Below are 7,408 nucleotides of genomic sequence, written 5' to 3' on the forward strand. Positions count from 1 at the left end.
AAGGTTGTCCGAGGAGCCTCCCACTGAGGCTCGGACATGCTGGGCTGATTGCCCACACAGGAGGACTTCCCTGGAAAAACTACTGCAGAAGTATCCCCCCTCCCTTAGGAGACATAACTGCAACCATAAGGGCTTCCAAAACCATCCTCAGTATTTCTGAGGAAGGCAGCAATACTGCATGGGGCTGGGAAACACACATTATTGCATCTCAGAGAGGTTCAGACTGAAAAACAATGCACTCTGTACCCAGCCAAGGGATGCTGCTCTGGACGATTTACCATTACTGGGTTTTATTTAACAGGGATGTGGAAAACTGTCAAACGTTTTATCACCCATGACAGTTAGGGCATGATACATGCTGATATCAGCTGAAGATTATAAAGCAATAGTATAAAGTCTCATTGGAAAAAGAATGGAAGCTGGAAATCTTGGCTAGCAATCACTCCTACCTTTGTAAGGATTTTCTGGACCAGTAGGGGTGAAATTGCATGCCAAAACCCATGTATAATTTATCCCTTGTTTAAACACATACTGGCAACCCAATTACTATTTTCAGAATCACAGAGTTTAACTTATCAATGCATTATTGAACAAGAGCTCGCTCTCATTTCACATAACAGCAGAGCATGCTTTAGCAAGCAGGGAAACCCATGTCAAAGCCACACAGATGGGAAATGGGGAAAGTCACTCAGCACCTGTGTGCACCAGTTACCACATTACTGGGATTGGCTGACTGATCCCAGACCTTGCTCTTCCCAGAACAAGGATACTCTTGGTCACCATATGCAGCACTGGGTGCAAGAACATAGTTTGTGCTGTTTACGCGTTTGAACCTGAAGGTGACAGAGATCAGCCATCACTGCCAACAAAATTGTGGTCATATTCCCCCAAAACGCACAGATCTGCTGAGGAACTAAATGCCTTAGTTTTCTTGAAAGAAAGGGGTAAACCAAGTTTACCTTCAAAAACACTCATCTAAACAGACAAATGCTTCTTTAACAGAGATTAATTAATAAGGATGACACAGGACTCAAAGAACAAAGACCTTCTGCAGGAAGCAAGCACCCAGGGTGGCACAACACCATCCCAATACTCTACACAATACACTGAAATAATAACTTCATACTGAAATAACTTTACTGAAAAACCTGCAGAAAACAGGGTTTGGGTTTGTATCATTTGATTACCAGTTGTTTGAAGCAAGGACTATCTTTCATCTTGCTCATAGCTGTCAGCACAAGGGATCACAAGCAGAGTGGTGTAAAGAACAGTTACATGACATGCTCCCACACTCCATGAGCATCACGGGGTCTTGCACAGACGAGCCGTATACATATCTCCAGGAGAAAATGCAATCATCTTGAAGCCAAAGGCACAACCTCCTCCAGCCACTGCAAGTGTTAAAGATGAGAGGTGGACAAAAGTAAGAAAAATATTAGCCCGCCCTGATATTTCAGCATAGGATAAAAATACAAGGCACGCTATTTTCCCTGCAATGTTACTATGGTGATTTCACTAAGGACAAAATAGTGCAATGTTTAGCGGAGCTGCGGTTATGAACCAAAGCTCACAAGCAAGATACTAACCTGCCCATTAAACAATACCAGGGTTTGTGAATAATAATCAAAAGGCAATTACACAACAGATAGACTGTCAGAATTCACCCTGCTAAGCATGAAGGTCAAACGTATTACATTATCTAGGGATCTGCTTGCTGAAAACCTGCAACTTAGTATGCAAAAATCATTACTTCTAGTGGTATTAATAATGAAAAGGATTTCCAGCACTACTTCATTTACTTAGACCAACATGAAATGATGAAATTCTTGGCATAAATATCGCACTAAATCACATGCAAATTGCCTGTATGCAGTAGATAGAACCATATGAAACTACTGCACGGTAGAAAATACATATATATACTTTAAGTATACTTTCCACAATTTATAAAGATGTGGTGAATTTTGCTAACTGTTTAGAGCTCCACATTACTGAGAATTTATGACCCAAATGTACACATTTTGCCACTTACTGCTATCTTTCAAATCACTCATTCAACTAAAAAGTTTTGTAATGGTTTCCTGTTTGGGCTGTTTATTTTTGCACTAGAATCTTCTTACTTGCTTTTTGCCAAAGGGTAAATACCTACATAAAACTCTCAGACAAGCTTGCAGGTGTCACAAATTCATTTCTCACCATCAGCAATGCACTTGCACAAAGACAGGGCTGAAGCCCAGGCTTGCATGCCAGGTCATTCAAAGCCCTTCATGTGTATTTAAAAATACAAAGAAAGGGAAAAAAAGGCTCCTAAGGATCTGGTAGCATGAATGCTCATTTTGCTGAGCTGGGATGATGTGCTTCTTATTCTTGAACCTGCACCTCTGGTTCATAAACTACTCTTTTCTGACCTTACAAATTCTGTTAGCTTCTCATGTACCACTGGAAATTGAGAAATGTAAACCGTTGTAAATTAATAGAAAATTGTCATGGGGGAAGCAAGAAGTGGTCTGTATTTGGTCACAAAATAGCCTGGGATGGGGAGAGAAGAGAAAGATGCTGCTGACTTTTTCTAAGCAAGACCCATACAATTTATATATGATCAACTGAAGAGAATCATCCTAAGCTAGAGAACCACTCGTCGGTAAAAGGGGAAATCACACTGGGTGTTACTAAAGGAGCCTAGACAAAGAGAAACCACATGACATTTTGTTGGAATTGCAGCCTGCAATGCAAGCAATAAGCTGTTATTTTCTTGTCTAACAGAAGTAACTGCTCTGATACCATAAGGAATTTATTTCCCCAAACCTCTGCTCTCTCCCGTCTTCTCACCTAATTATTTTTTCCTGGGAGGTGCCAGCTGATACTGCCCAGGCTCAGAGCAAGGAGCTTCCTCATCCTGGGGAGACAACACTGAGCTGTGGGATAAATTCTTTCACAGCAAAAATACATGTAACTTCATTACTCGAGTGACAGAAAACTACTCATTGTTTACACCAGGACTGCTATTAAGGCAATTATTCGGGATCAACGCAACATGGGAGCAGGCAAAGGAACAGGTTCTCCTTAGAGGTCAAACTCATAACACTTTGTTCCCTTTGCAGCAAAGACCAAAGCACAGTCTCTTCAAAGTCATTGGTAATGGATCTGTATAAAAATGCTTTTAAAAGAAGTTCCCAGCTAGACTATATGGCTGCTACTTAAATTCTACCCAGTTCCGTACCACAGAGGTTACACACATCTTTCACGATGATGCCATGGTGAACCGCTGCTGGCTATGCTCAACAGCTTTCTCCTGGGAAATAGCCCATAAGCTCAGCCCAAATGCACTGCTGCAAGCATACCTCAGTCGCAGCAGGCTGACTCAAGCAGAGGTCAAAGCCGGTGGGCAGTGATTGCTCACACCACCACACATCAGGGTGAAAACATGCCCAGGAGGGATTTCTTTCCCCATGACATCGAGCCATATCCTTATATTGTAAAAAATGGCTGGTGTTCTCGATGTTATCTTGGAGGACAATAATATATATATATATATATATATATACACACACACATATATGTATTTTTTTTTTATGAGAACTGTCAGATTTAAGGTATTTCCAAAAAAAATTCCTGGGTGAAATCAAGCTACATCATGATTATGTTTTAAATTCAGTGTGTTCTGTACGTGCTTTAGTTGGTTTGCCTCATGTCCCCAAGCAGTGCAGAAGTTATGACATCCACATGAGCTGCTGTAGCTCAGCCCTTGCTCCAGCACTCCCCATCTTAAAAAAGCCTTGATGCCATACCTTTAATGATTTAAGATACAATTAAGTATCCTCTAAAACCACTGGTAAACCTCCAAGCTTCCAGTCTTACAAAACCCCTTTTGGTGTATTCCACACACTTCCTTGGTTTTGTATCACTGGCAATCACCAATGGTGGCTTTGGAGAACACACAGTTGCAGTGGAGATGCCACAGAGGCATGAGGGCTACCACCATTACTGCCTTTTGTGCCACAGGTGCTTAAAAATATGCACAAAACATTGCAATCGGAGCAATGGAAATGAACCAGCTGGAAACCAGCAACCATCTGGCAATTCCACTGCCATGGGTGTTCTGGATTGGAAAGCATACCTGGGTTTGCCAAGGAAACACCACAGTGATGTCGGATATCAATTAGCTATCCCAGGGGGATGTTCTGTAAGCTGTCGCCTGCTCCTCTCCTGGATCCCTATTCCTCCACTTCACAGGGCAAGGGCTGGGAAACCTTCCCCTGGGGAGGAGATCTGCAAAGACAGCATCCACTGGTCTAGGTCCAGAGCTTAGCGAACCTTTGTCTGTGCCTGGATTCCACAGATGCTAATACTGTTTCCCTCCATCCCCACAAATGCAATATCTGCTGGCTGGGGAAACACATTAAACGAAATGGAAAATACTCAGGTTGAGCAAAAAATGTGTACCTGCCACTGCTACAATTTGTCCCTAGGGTGACGAATGGTAAATGACACCATTGCATGCTCTAAGCAGAAGGAAAGCTGGTCCATATATCATCTGCTCCCTTTGTCATCTTTTCATGCAATACTTTTACTTAGCAAGCCCATTTGTGTTACCATAAGGGCATTTCCTACGGTCTTCACAAATCTCACAATAGGCACTAGCTCAAAGAATCTGTAATCTCAGTAAGACCTGCCAGGAAATACAGAAAACATGTGTAAGTAGAAACATACATACCCTTCAAAATCACACAAATATTAAAGCAATCACTATATTTGCAAATTCATAAAAATACCTGCTAGTCTTATATTAAGTCTAATTCATGGTCTGCTAACACCAGGGTGGTTCTCACTTCACGCTGAAGTTAGGGTTTAAAGATATTTTTCCTCATGTAAAGGGTCTCTGAAAACTTTTGTTAAGTATTCAAAAAAGATGTATGCATGGATCCAGTTCATAAACTCGAGCAAATATTGCTCTATTTGTCCATTCACCTCTGGCGTTCAAGGCAGCATGGAAAGCTGATTGTTAATGCTTCTCAAATTTTGCTGCAAGTAGGGAAGATATTCCTTTGGTATTCAAGGTGTAGGTGAAAGCAAGACAGACATCTGCTAACTGCTGGTTTCTGGGGAAATAGGAACCGCTTATGTTTGGGGGCTGATGGGCTTTTTAATTAGCTCATAACACTTCTTACATGCAGTAGATGATGAAGATCTTTCTACATACTAAAAAGAGTGACGATACAGGCAGAGGAAAAGCATAAAGATTTCTGTGCAGTTCCCAGCCAACTTATTTTTTATCTTGTACAAGAACATACATGCCTCTTGCACACATACACAGTGTCACTGCATCTCCCTGCAGCACAGGACAGCCACTTAATTTTTGGTATCGGACTAAATCAGCAGCATTCTGGACTCATGGGTCACAGAAAAATCTGCAGGGGAACAAACCCCAAGGAGACAAATCACATATCCCCCTGGTGCTCTTCTTTCATTCCCTTCCCACACACCCTCCTGGTTGCCCTTTACTTACACACTTAAGTCTGTGGGCAGCTGCTCAATATACACCTGAAACAAGCCCCTGGGGCCAGCTCAGGAAGACACAAGGATGCATTTCTCCTTTCCTCCTTGCCTTCCCCCTTATCTTTAAAACCCAAGGATACCAGCAGCCTCCAAACACTTTAAAGCACAGTATCTGCAGATCTCACATATCTCTTCCATGTTAAAAGATCAAGGCAGCTTTAAAACGGAGGCCAAAGCCTGCAGTAGATACCATCGTAAGCTTTTTCTAGGCTACAGTTTATTTATGATATGTCTTACAATGTCCCTGTCATGTTTTACAGCTGGTGACCTTCATTTACTTCTGCCAGGTTTTACGATTTAAACCAAAATGCAAAACACCATCCCTGCAACCCTGGGAGCAAGCTGATATGCAAACCTATTTTCTCCCAGCAACTTCCTGCAGAAGCATTACGTCTGCCATACCAAGACCCATGACACAGCCAGCATCCCCCCTAGCTCCCTGCCTTGGCCCCAGTGTGACAGTGCAACTCCAAACACCCCAATTACCCTTCCCAGCTCATTTCACATTCTGTCACACAGCCTATGTTCATGGAAAACAAGATCCCCGTGCCCACTTGCACAGGCAGTGCGTACGGGCAACATGTATTTCCCCAAGCCATCCACAGAAAAAGGCAGCAAAGGATATTTCCATTTAATAGCTCCCAGAACAGTCTGCTGCTAAGCAAAGCATTCTGCTGAGGAAAGACTTGGCCTTAGGAGAATGGCAATGGGAGGGAATGAAGGATATCATCCAAACACAACAATGTGGAGAGGTGAGAAGATGAAGGATAGAGCTCCCCTACAGCAGATGGTGCAGATGTTCCCTCTCATCCATCTTCCGTACGCTCCCACTCAAAAGCAAGCAGGTCTTCAGTTTTGCTTTGGTTGAAATCCCCACTCCCTGCAAACATAAGGCACAGCGCAAAAGGCACCAGAGCATCGCACTGCCTCCTAGTATGGTGTCTTGCCCTACCCAATATGTCACCATGGCCCAAGGGGTCATTTTGCCAGGAGAGAAAGTTTTTCTCCAGTATTTATCCCTTTGGAAGTTGGGAGGCGAGACTCCCAGTTCTCAGCTCCACAGATTTGCCTGCAGGCAGGATGGAGGATGTGCTGTGGCATGGAGGTATACTGGCTGCCAGCATCAGCCACCGCTCTGATGGCCAAGCATCACCTGTGGTTTCCTTCTTCCTCACAGGGACAACAGATAATTCCTGAACCACCCAGCAGTAAGCTAGCCATCCAACCCTGCCGGGAAATAAGGGATACAAAATCAAATCTAAACCACAACAGCACCGACCCCATTTTAGAGCCTGCTTCCCATCACCAGACAGAGTTGAGCAGCAGTGTAATCCAACTTTATTGATGATGAGAATATTCATCTGGGCTCTGCCCAATTTGGTATACTTAATACCTTGTACCTTCTCCACATGGATTGATTTTTGCATTGAGTTTATGAGGAGTAATTAATATTCATTCAGAATTAAGCAAAGTCAGATTCCCAATGCATGAAGATGTTTATTATTTATTCATATTTAAGGCTTGTTAGATTAATCTATTTTAAATTACCACAAGCTGCCAGGCACAATTACTATAATTTATTAGGATAATTTTGGTGGTTTATTTCCCCCTGATGAAACCTTGCAGAAGGTGTATGCTGCTTTTCAAATGCTCCTATAAAGCACTGCAGTGACAAGCGTCCCCTTCTCCAAAGGGACCAAACTCCAGATTAAGTGCGTAGTCCACACTAATTCATTTTTTAAGCAGGTATAGAAATCCTTGCATGGTATTTGATGTGGAAGGATGCACTGCTTTGTGGCAAGACACTGGAAAAATCTACGGTGACTTCCTCCTAAAACGTTAGATGGGGAAT

The 7,408-nt window shown here is 42.7% G+C and overlaps 1 long non-coding RNA gene across 1 annotated transcript; it reads right to left on the reverse strand.

Annotated features, from left to right (window-relative positions):
• Positions 1 to 566: 566 nt before the first annotated feature.
• Positions 567 to 3,251, reverse strand: LOC133268860 (uncharacterized). The gene is made up of 2 exons (XR_009743195.1): positions 1,188 to 3,251; positions 567 to 833 (listed from the first exon to the last, which is right to left on the reverse strand). It is a non-coding gene; the product is annotated as an uncharacterized LOC133268860 (long non-coding RNA).
• Between the last annotated feature and the right edge of the window lie 4,157 nt (positions 3,252 to 7,408).

The sequence above is a fragment of the Pezoporus flaviventris genome, unplaced genomic scaffold (genome assembly GCF_033815535.1).
Source record: "Pezoporus flaviventris isolate CSIRO_AGI_PZ_B2104156 unplaced genomic scaffold, CSIRO_AGI_Pfla_v1 ptg000013l, whole genome shotgun sequence".
NCBI lineage: Eukaryota > Metazoa > Chordata > Aves > Psittaciformes > Psittacidae > Pezoporus > Pezoporus flaviventris.